Genomic DNA, 12,494 nt, shown 5'->3' with positions numbered 1-12,494 from the left:
TCCCAAGGTTTATGAAAAGCTATAGTTATTTCCCATAGTCCATGTAAAAATGCCATATTTTTATGGCTTTGGAGTTGACCACCTCTAAGGAACGCCAACAAACAGCAGAGGCTCATAATAAGACCCAGGAAACTGGCCCAGACATCACAAAACAACATGGAATTTGTCATTCTGACACTCTTTGAGGTTGAGATGGGTCCGTTCGATCTCTCCTTGTGGAGGAGATGTGCCCATCTACTGATCTATCCTGGGACTGTTTCTTACATAAAGAAAGAATGAGTTGCCTGTGGAAAGATGGTTATTCATTTAAAATATTGAAGTTTCTCTGTTCTCTGAAAGTATTCTTGCTCTCTTGTGGAATATCTGAGGGAAGGCAGTGGATTTCAGCATTTGCCAAGTAGTGGCATTATCAATTTCCCTAGGACCACCTTGGCCAATAGCACAAAGCCTGTGGCTGACTATGGAACAGAAGCCTGTGTGAAACATCTGAGAATATACTGTTTTCATAGTTCTTTATCAGGGCAAATGGCAGCACAAGGATTTCATTATTTTTCAGGAGCAACAATGATCTGACAGGTAGCATCTCCACCACACTTGCTTTCAAGGTTTCTAGGGTGGGTTCTTCCTTGGTCTGTGCAATCAGGTTGGTGCATTGCTCAGTATCCTGTGTAGAGAACTGCAGTGGGGGACCAATTCTCCTGCTCCAGTAACAATCTAAGTGCATTTTGTATGAACCACGACGGATTACTGACCCACTGTTCTTGAACTTGTGTCTCCAAATTAATACTGTTCTTCCAAAAAGTTACCTGGGAAGTTTAAATGCTAACTTTAGTGGTATCACCTACACTGGTGTATGATTGTTTAAATCATTTCGGGGACCACCTTCAGAGGCAAAGCGTAATGCCACAGTAGTCTGCTGAGCGGGTTCAGTTCAAAAGTAGTCGGCTGAAATCGGAGACTTTAAGATCTGAGAAGCACAGCATCGCTCTCTTTGAAAATCAACACTGTTTGAATACCTAAGAGGCTTCATTACTTTATGGTCAGAGCTGACAGGATGGAGAGAGAGTAATTATGACAACATCCTAAGCATAGCTCCTGTGGACAGCTTGTGCTAGGAAAGACACCCCAAATTTCCGCTTTTCCTTGATCATAAGCAATCTGTCCTTTTCTAGTCATTGTGACACTCATGGGTACTTGTTTCATTTCCTTCTTTTTTTTTTCTATTAAGGCTTTCTTTTATGATCCCTGATCTGGCAATCTCACTTGTGGTAGGGAAGTGTTTATATTCCCAGTTCCAGGATAATTCTTTGTTGTTCTCTATTTTCTTTCCTAAGCCATGTTTGATTCTCCTCCCCAAGGACACTGCCAGCCACTCATGGCCTTCTCCTGATATTCGCCTAGTTTGTCCCAGCTCTGCTGTGGTGTTGCATTGGAGTCTCATAGTGAGGAAGGGCTCCTCTAACAGGGGTTTTTTTTTTTTTTTTTTAGTAGCCTTTCGCGTGTCACATTGGGTACATACGTGTGTATCTCCTCTTTTCTGGGTTCTTGTCTTTTTACCATATGTTCCGCCAGGCAAGTTTCTACTAATTACCAAGTCTATATAAAACTTCCTCTTAGAGGGAAAATATTTTTATACAGCAGCATTTTAGGAGTTTGGTAGCATGCAGAATTTGGGGGAAAAAAAAAGAAACTCAAAGTCGGGAAGACTGATAAGTGACCCAGTTGACCCGAGTCCCTGGGCACCACACTTACTTTTTTGCTTCAATAAAGTCTGCTTCAAAGCAATCTCAATCCTTCATCAAAGAGATTTCCAGCACACTCCCAATGGGTTAACATAAATCTTACTGTTCTCACTCTTTTTCCCCCTTCCAAGTTGCTTTTCAAAAAAAAAAAAAAATCAGTCCTTGTGTCTCCATTTCTTTAAATCTTTTATCCTCAGGCTGCTACCACTGGCTGTATGGATTACATATCAGCAGTTAAGAATATTCCACAAAGTCCTGGCTTGTTCTCACCCTGCCGTGCTTACAGTCGCCGATCGCGATGAAAGGCATTTGAAAAGCACAGCCAGGCAATCCTGAACCCGCTCAGCACATTCCCTCTCTGCAGCTTATCTCACCGTGGATGTTCTTTTGACCAGCCATCAATCATGTTAGAAAGTTTCCCGTGATTCCTGAGATAGGGACCTCTTTGATGCCAGTTAACAATACAGCACATGCGGCATGGGCTCAGGAAAATACTTTTGAATTTGAGTTCAAGAAACGCTTTGTTCCAGCTCAGATTTTTACACTTTCTTAGGGTCTCATTTCTCTTGGGCAGCTTCAGTGGCTCCCTATCATGTAAGCCAAGTTCAAGAACCCACGGATGCTTAAGTGGCTGCCATAACCAGAAAAGAAAGGGCCTGCAGGGAGACTGAGAGGCACAGAGAGGAACAGAGAAAGAGATGGAGCAGAGAGAGGAGGGAGAGAATAAGCACTCAAGATTCGCACATCGAGTTGAAGACAGGAGCAACTGGGAAGGCACCATGTGTCCAAGGAGCCATAGGGCAGGTAAGACTCAGTGTCGGAGGAGAAGGGCTTCTAGCAACAGGAACTTCCGTGCTCCAAAACATCCGTGTGCTTTACAATTAACAAATGATCCGTTCTGGAAAATGTTCTTGGGAGCTGAAAGTTTAATCATTACTCTATCCCACCAGATGTGATTTTTTTTTTTTTTTAAACTTAGGTAGAGCTTGCTTGAATCGTTTTCCATTTTTATGCTTCGTCCAGGACACCATGGCAGATAGCTGTTTGGCTGATGGGAGTTGGGCTTTGAGCTCAGGGGGTTAATATTTAAACATCTCCAAAGCCAAGGAGTCCTCCTGCAATCAGGCAGACTTCATTTGCAGTTACTTTTAGCAGAAAGGGAAGAGGGAAGCTGTCTGCCAAATTATGGGGCCCTGTACCCTCATATCATCGTGCATTATTGTGAGTGGACAGGCCATTGATCGCTCTGTGCTAGGGGAAAGCTGTTCATTAACCGAACCACATAACAAACAAGTGCCACCCACATTCCTGTATTGAGGACTGGAGATTGGAATTAAAATGTCACCCTTTCTTTTATCATCAGCTGCAATTTGGAGGCACTTCCCTGGAGTCTTGGCCTGTCCCTTCTTTCACGGGTTTAGAATAATTCCATTAAAAGCATTTGCTTACTAAAGTAAAACACCCTATCAAGTGAGTGGCATTTAGCAAACTTGCTCTTCTCTTCTTGATTACTCTGGTCTATTGATCTAGGTCTCTGGAGAAATTCTGGAAACTTCTATGAAGTCTTTTGGAGTGTAAAATATTATCTCCCCCATGATTAACTTGAATCAGAGGCTAATAAGATGAATTTTTTTCCTTGCATTGGTGGTCCTGGTTCTTCCTGCCTGCCCATCAATCTTCCTGCTCTCAGAGAACTTCCACATGAGGAAGTACACATGTCACCAGTGGCTAGGAAGGCCATGGAACCATTCCGATTTGCCAGTCAGAAATACATGCCTTCTCAGGAAAAATAGAAGGCACACAGTTGGTTGCTGGAAATTGGAAATAAAGAATCTTATATGGAAATAGTGGAAGGAGAGACCTCATTCTGTTAGAAACCACAGGATTCTATTTCTGTTTCTGGTGCATTCCCTGAGGTCTGGATTCCAAGTAATCTTCTACTGGGGATAAGGAAAAAAAATTAAATTGCAAGGTGTTTCCTTCTGCTTTAATTTGGAGGCACTGTGGATGGCTTTTGAATTCCTGGAGCACATGTGGGAAGAACACCAGTAAGCTTCTAGGGTCTACTTTCTCCTGCAGGGAAGATAACAGAAGAATGAACGATGGGCTCCTTCTAATTTATAACGATGGCTTCATCTCTCTCAGATATTACTTTAGTTCTTGGATGATCGGTTCTTCCCACCTGAATCCTGATTGCTTTTTAAAGAGGAAAAAGATCAGAGAGCCTGGAGAGTCTGTTTATAGTCATTACACGTTTGAGACTTACGTACCACTTTTGATCCTAGTTTTGAATTACCAGAATAAGAGAAGTTCCAGTTTATTTTTAATTTGTTCTTTTTGTTTTGTTTTGTTTGCTCCATAGCTCGGATCACAAAAAACACCTATAAACAAAGCTGACTGGTTTTGTCTGTTTGTATGTGCTGAAGTGCAGACTTCAGATCTCCTCGCAAAGTTATTTTGAAAGTAACTAATGGCTTGCATTAATAGAAGAAGCCAAATAACAACGCGAGAAATGCTGTGACTGTGTGCCCGTGTTATATAACAAGAAACATATGGTACTAGATGTCTCATGGTGTCGAAGTGAATCCTGTCTTTGTGCTTGCTCTTAAATTAGGCACTTAAAATATTGTGCTGAAGTTTTTAAGTGTTCTGAAGCTCTGACCACGTCCATTCATACTGACATTAAATATATATATATATATACTGGGAATGCTCTCCAAAAGTAACCGTGATATCTTCTACTGCTATATTCAGAAGGGCCATTTGGTCTTTAGCAAAAGGCAAGAACAAAAACCCATGTATTAACCACCCCCACTGATTTTGTCCCAAATATAATATAATTACTCTTCTTTCTGCTTCAGTTTCTTCTTTAACCCATTCTGCTTTCTTTTAATCAAAGAAAGTGGAAAATAGATCAGAATACATAAAGGCAGGACATGGGAGCAAGATATGCATGGGGGCGGATACCATGTCTCTAGCATCTATTCCCCCCCAGCTTGTCTTGTTCAGCCATATACTTAGAGCACAGCTTGACAAGTGTTTCCGTTTGTGGGTGGAATAAGGGAGTGAGAAGATGGGGCTTGTGGGCAAGTCTAGAACAACAGTTCCCAAAGTTTGGTTCTATGTAACACTAGTCTAGATACATGTCTCGCAGAAATGTTCTAAGATTGAGAAATATTACAACTTCTATTTACTTTAGGAGAGCCAAAATGCATATCAGTATGTCACAGACTGAAAAACTTTTCTCTGAAGGGAACATGATAAACTTGGCTAATGCACTGTTCCTCCAATCTATTGGGCCCTAGAACTTTCTTTTCCTTCCCTTGAAAATCGTGCTTCCTGTTAATGTCCCACAGAGCCAGTGCTCTGATTAACACTCTGGATTAAGATGGATTAGACATGATGGAAAAACCTTGTTTTCTTTGGGCATTGAATTGAAGATGTATGTATTGAGCATGTATTGAACATGTACTTCAGCTATCACAGGAAGTCTCATTAATAAGAAAAAGGACAGAAGGAAGTAAAAGGCTGCATTTCCCATTACATCAGGAAAATAAAAATGGTTCAGACAGAAAATTTGATGAAACATTTCGTAGGGAAGAAGAACCAGATACCACTTAAAGATATAAATGTCTATTATGGGAAGTGATGGTTAGGCCTACCCAGAGCGTTTGCTGCTGTAGAGTCACAGGCTTAATACAGTCTTACAGAGAGAGACAGCCTCCTCTGCTGAAATGGAGAACAATCGAGTATGGACAAATCGTAAAGATTGATGATTTTGTGTGTCTTTTATTTTTATTTTATTTTTTATGTTTTTCTAGAGTAAAAGTGGGTTAAAGAAAAACCAAGTTGCTAGGTATTTTCTGTGTCTTTGGGTCTGGTGCAGAACTTCACCTGGCAAGGCTGACGGGGTCTTCTGGGCCAGCGTCCTGGTGAACCGCTCTGTTCTGAGGATCATTAGAGTCTGCGAGGGAGACAAACGGGCCCCATCATTTCTTCACCGTTCACACCTGCAGGAGGAAGGCGACACTGACGGGAGAGGAGCCCCGGCATGGCAGTCACCTTCCCTCTATTTCTGCTCTCCCTTCTTTCTGGGTAATGAATCGGGGTGTCGTTAGCTGCCTGCCTTGTGTTCATCACTGTCAGTGCTGGCAGGGTAACAGATAACGGCAGAGATTCAAAGCCACCCAGGGAATGAAGCCTGACAGGACCTCATTTATCACCCCCCTTTTAGGGGGTCTCTGTGGTGGAGCCAGCACTGACACTGTAATCGAAGCGCACCAGGTCGCACAGGGGCCGGGCGGGAGCGCGCTGCCAAAAAGCAACCGGAGCTGTCAAATCTGCTTTGTAAATGAAGTGTTGTTCTAGAGACAGTGTGTTTATAATTGTCATCCTGTATGCAGTCCCTCCATATCCAAGATCCACTCTCCACGCGGTCCCTCTCCTTTCTTTCAGACAAATGGGATCTGTACCAGCTACAGAAAAGGTATGCCAGAAAATGGATTTCTTTGACCTTGGGCGCTCCTGAACGTGCTGTACATCTGAGGTTTATGCTTTCCCCCTAAAGGTTGGGAGCTTCCTCGACTGGGGCAGCTTGGTTACTAAGCTTAGGTAGGAATGGCTGGCTGGAGGGCTGCCTCGGGTGTCCCTTTCCCTGGGTGATTTCTGGCTCACCTCTATCCACATAGGTCAGTGACTTCCTGGTCCACACCAACAACCAGCTCAGTTCTCCACTCTGGTGTCCAAATCTCCACTTGGATATTCCACAGGTCCCCCGCATTCGTCATATCCCAGACAGGTATATCATTTTTACTTCAAACTTTCTTCCTATCTATAGTCTCAACCTCAAGAAATGCAAAAACCTTCCAAACGGCGGTGGTGCATGCCTGTAATCCCAGCAGCTGTGGAGGCTGAGACAGGAGGATCACAAGTTCAAAGCCAGCCTCCGCAAAAGTGAGGCACTAAGCAACTCAGTGAGACCCTGTATCTAAATAAAATAAAGAGAAATGCAAAAACCTATAGCAAGAAAAGGAGATGAGTTCCAGTGTCCTTGCTAATCTTAAACAATTTCTAAATGCAATCAAAAGTGAATTCAGTTGGAACCAACTTTTAAATATCTCCAGTAATAATCTCTTTGTTTCATATGATTTTTTCTCAGTTCCTTTAAGGCTCTATATCATTATATCTGTCTCTATATCACAGTGTGTGAGATACAATGCTTACCAACTCAATTTAAATCCAGCGTTCATCATTGACTCCCCATTGCCTATTGGACGGAATCCAACCCCTTCCTGTGGAATTCTGGCTTTTCATAATTGGACTCTTGTCTCTTTGACCATTTTAATTTCCTGGACTCTCTGCTTGGACTTTATAATCTAGCAATGCTGAATTGCCAGCATGTCCTAGAACATACCAGTTCCTTTATAATCTCTGTATCTTTCACATGCTTCCTCTTCCAGGAGCATGTAACCCAGGTACTAAACCCTCTTCATTATTTAATCTCCATGAAGGGACTAGCTTTTTGTGAAAACATCATTGACTCCATTTCCATCATTGACTTCCTATTCCCCCAGATCATTTTTTATGGTTGCTGAAATAATTCAAATAGCACTTATTGAATGCCTCCTAGTGTCAGGTACCGTATTAGTTTCTTTACATATTTGTATTTCATCCCCAAATCAGATTAGAGGGTAGATCGGATTAGACCAATTAATCAAATGATGAATCTGAGACTCAGAATGATTAAATAGTTTCCCCAAAGTCATGCAACTTGGAAATGAACTTCAACTCCAAGTATATTCAACTGCATATTGCTGCTCTTTCCTTTGTTTAAAAACATATCTGTTCATGTCTTGAGAATAAGCGCTGGATGTTTTTGATTCCATTTTCTTAGTGCTGAATACAGTGTGGTCCATGGTGGCCCTCCAGCAAATGGTTACCGAGTGGATGAAACTTGTAGCGGGTTCCATCTGTTTTGTATCCACAAAACACATCTACCGACAATCTCTGTGTCCTCGACGATCCTAAGTTAAAGGCGCAGATATTCCTATTTTTACAGTTGTGAAATTGAAAGCCTGAGCAGGTAAATGACTTTGCCCGGCTGGGACATGAGGCAGAGACAGGGCTTTCTCATGCGGTTGCCCAGGGTCTCCTCAAGGCTTCACGCTGGCTGTTAATGAAAGAATTCACTAATGACAGTGACAGAACAGCATCAAGGAAGGACACACAGAGCTGAAGAGCATAAGAACCAAGTTTGTTCCTTTGTGCTCCGAGGCTTTCTGCGGTTTCATTATATTCTCATTCAGCTTTTTCGTTTCTTCTCCCCCCCGCCCCCCAATCCGGCTTTTTCTAACAAAACTCCACCATCTCCACTACCCACTCTGTTCAGGCAGAATGGCTCTCCACATCTCCTCTTATATATCATCTTACTGTCCTTGCTCTCTGATTTTACTCACATCCTTTCTGCTGCTAGGAGTGCCCTCCTCCACTGCTGTGCCCAGCCAAGCCCATACATCTCTCAAGGACAAGCCCAAGTTCCATTTCCTCTGTGAACTGTTCCCCATGGCTCCATCCGCCTGCTCTGACCAGACATAATGTTGTCTGTGCCTTATATTTTTGGTCTTGGTTACATAATTTTATTGCTTGCTCCATACTATCTTGCATCCTGTAATTACTTCGGCATCCAACTTTTTATTCCCGGGAAGATTGCAAACTCCTTGACAGGAGGGACCGTGCTGTATATTTCTTTTATATTCCACACAGTGCACTGCACACAATTCTATGCGGGCACTCAATAAATATTTATTGAATTAAATCGAATATGGCACACAGACTACATTTAGACCTTCACAAAAATTCCTTTTCATAAATTATATGAGAATTGACAAGGGGATTGTTGGAGGGAATCACTTGAATATACTCAGTCTGGGCAAGTACACATGAGACTGCAAGGTCACCATCAGGTCTTGGACAAAAAGAGATGGCTCGACTGGGATTTGGGGCCGGGTGTGGGAAGAGGAAGACTCTGCTAGGTCAGGAGGTGGGAAATAGTGGCTGCAGCGAGAGTAGGGAGCCACCGAAATTCATCAACCAGAGATATGCTTCTGTAGAAAAGGGTCTGCAAAGAGCTGCTTTAAAAGTTATGAACAAGTGAAATCATTGAGTCAGGAGATTTGTTGAATAATATCCTGCCAGGTCAGCAAAATAATGCTGCTTGCAATAATTTATGCACAGGTAGAACGCAGCATTTTAAGAATTTTATTCATAAAAATATTTCTATTTCTTTTTGTGGTCCCCCTCCCCTGATTCTTTCTCTCTGTCTCCCTCTCCCTCTCTCTCTCACGCACATATACATGCATGCACACACACCACACATATGCACATCATTTTCTCTTTTAATTGGATAGTCTTCTCTGAATATTTGGGATACAACTGGATTTTGTGTTTTTTGTTGTCATTACTCCACCCTTGATTGACATGTCGGGGTCTATAGGGGAATCATGGGTGTAGAATTTGACTTATGACAGGCAGGATTGATCTTGAACTGAAATTTATTGCTCAAATGTAGAATGACATTATATCAAGCCATCCACAATGGTTAATGCATCCCCGGGCATAGTTCAATATCTTTATTTTTTTTTTTTATATCTGCGTATCTTTTCTCATTCCTGTGTTGGAGTCGCTGGGTTACTGCTGGGAATTCTTTCCTAAACAGTTGTAAGATGGAAACAGTATTACAGAAGCACAGATTGGGATTAAATGGCAATTTAGGAAATTATCTTGTCCATTTCCTTGCCATAGAGTATGAGATAAATTGTATGACATTTCCATCCATTTGATTGCAACTGAAAACCCTTGAAAATCTCCAGGGTAAAACATGTCACCATCTCACTAGGAAATAGTTTCTGGTGTCCCATGAATGATATATAATGTGAAAAAAAAAACTCTCTTGAGGAAATGTTTTCCCTTTTTCTCTCCTTTTTTCCCTTATTCTTGATTGTAAAGTGATGATTGATTTCCACTTGAAAGCTTTCTATTGCTACTAAGAAAATAGGCTTTCTTTTTTTTTTTTTTTCGGTAGTACTAGAGATTGAACTGAAGCACTCTACTACTGAGCTGCCCTCTCAGCTCAGGAAACAATTTTATGGGAACTGAGAGGCACTGTTGGCTGGCTGATCCACCTCAGATCCATATACCTTCATCTTGCAGTGAGGTGTGACCACAGGGTCCAGTTCTGGTCCATGAATTTAAACAGAGGATGCTGGGGAGGCTTTCAGTATAGCTCCTTGGAAGAGGCTATAGATTTAGCACCTGCCCTTTGGCCTATGGCCCAGTTCTCTTTCACCTTGGGATGTGGAGGTGGGACTGAGAGCAGCAGATATCTGGAAGTCACGAGGTGTGACATTTGCAGAGAGAGGCCTCATTGCCATGGATGGTGGACTCCAAAAGACAGAGGCTGGGTCCTGACAGCTTCCCTGGGGCACTGCCAGGCCTGTACTTCCCACCCTTAGAAAAGGTATGAAACAAGCAAATCCCATAAGTTTTAAGCGACCATTTGTCAGGTTTTTTATTAAGAACAGCTAAGCACAGTCCTATGAACTGATCTACTCATTGTTAGTTTCTGTCATTGAAAATTTCCTTCCAATAGCCCATTGGAAAGAAAAACACACCACAAAGAATTCTTTTCATCACTAGGTCCATTTAGAAACTATATTCAATAATAGATACAATGTATGCCTTCCCTTCCCTGTTAAAATTGTTTTGTTTTCCAGGTGATCTATAGGTGGGTGAGATTTCATGGCTGAAGGTGATGCTGTTGGGAACATTATTCTCCTTGTCCACCTCTTGCCTGTAAAATTACCACGGCTCACCGACAGTCCTAACCCTCAGACAGGCCTGTAGATCTCCCTGATGCCCACAGTGACACGGAGGCATGAACAACACCTGGACAGATTTCTGCATCCTGCTTCTTTGTGACTATTTATTTTCATATTCTAAAATCTGGGTATTTCTTTTTTTTTTTTTTTAACTTTCAGGATTATCAACAATTCTACATCGTATAGCTGGATATCCTATACAAACCGGGATGGGTAAATACTTAGAATATCAGGCTAGAGGTTTTTTCTAGAGGCTACTATTCCATTTTAATCCCTTGAGAAACACACAGGGCTTTCAGACGGCTAAGAAGCAGCCACACAAAAATGACTGGGGGAGTTTGAGATTGTATGACCTGGTTGTTCTCGGCCAGCTCCACAGGAGAGGAAAGGGAGGAGAGAAAAATCCCAGACAACCTGCTCTTTCTCCTTCTGCTTTTATTTTCTAAAGTGGTCATGCTTTTTTTTTTTTTCATATGTAAGTTCTCTGTCTCTCTCTAAGGTAAATGAAAGATTAAATTAGGTCAAATATTATTATAGTTACTATTATTGATATGTTAAATCATCTGTCTACAAAAAGTAAAAACCACCTTCAGTGAAACGATATTTCCAGAGGAAATTTGAAGACCTTCCCCCTCTATTGACTTAAAACACATCCATAGCTTCTCTTGGTTTTGTATATTAATTTTAGCCACTTTTGCTCTAATGCGACTCAATGTCTAACTTGTATGTATATTTGTCCTCCTCATTAGCTGCTTTGAGAGAGTCAAACTCTCACAGTGTTGGAGAATCATCAGCCCTACAGTCCTCTAAAGAAATATAACTGTTCTAAATAGGAGGGGACACTGGCAGAAGGAGACTAGTGTTTGACTCTTCAGAAGAAGTGCCTGGGATTTGGCAATTCCCTGTCCATCCATCTCTTGGCGATTGCAATTATGTTAGGAAGAGTTAGTAGTGTAAGACTGGTGAAATGACTCGTCAGTGGAAGGGTAGTTAATGGCATTCACTTAGGAAACTGAGCCCGCGTTCCCCCTATTAGCAGGGCAGTGCCCACCCCTTAGCTCTTCCTGGTCCCTCTAGCAAACAGCACTGGGAGGGTCAGGTAGAACATGGACCCTCAAGAGGTCCACATCAGTGCTGAAATGAGTGAATATTCTGCCACACATGGCAGAACGGACTTTGCAGATGCAATTATTAACAATCCTGATATAGGAAGATGCTTTGGTTGATCCAGGTGGGTCCAATGTACCACACGGATCTCCAGAAGAGGGAGGCAGGAGTGTTGGAGTGAGAGAGGAATTAGAAGATGCTCTGTTGCTGGTTTTGAAGATGGAGGCAGGCCCATAAGCCCCAGCATATGGGTGACTTTTAGAAGCTGGAAAAAGCAATAACTTTCTCCTGGAATTTATAGAGGAACCAACCTTGCCCACACCTTAATTTTATCCAAGAGAAGCCCATTTCAGACTTCTGACTCCCAGAACCATAAGACAATAACTTTGTGTTGTTTCGGGTCACAAATTGTGCAATAATTTGTTAATAGCAGTGAAGCAGTCATACTTTTTTTTTTTTTATATGTAACTTCACTCTCTCTAAGGTAAATGAAAGCGATAAAGAGAAAAAAGAAAAGAAAGTAAAACACGGAGTGTGCTTGCTTTTCTACTTGAGCTATTTATTCCACCCAACTTCCCTCCATCTCCCTTTTCTCCTACTCCAGCTTGTGCCATGAGAACTATTAGTTTTATTAATCCTCTGGGATTTTAGATAATAAAATGGGAATGGGCACTTAAATTCCTGTTCTTGTGACATTGCTCTCTGGTGCCTAGCAAACACAGTTGTTTTCACACACATGAAGATGGCACTACTGAGGCCATTTAGTCAC

The sequence above is a fragment of the Marmota marmota genome, unplaced genomic scaffold (genome assembly GCF_001458135.2).
Source record: "Marmota marmota marmota unplaced genomic scaffold, marMar, whole genome shotgun sequence".
Taxonomy (NCBI): domain Eukaryota; kingdom Metazoa; phylum Chordata; class Mammalia; order Rodentia; family Sciuridae; genus Marmota; species Marmota marmota.
This window is presented reverse-complemented; position numbering follows the sequence as displayed.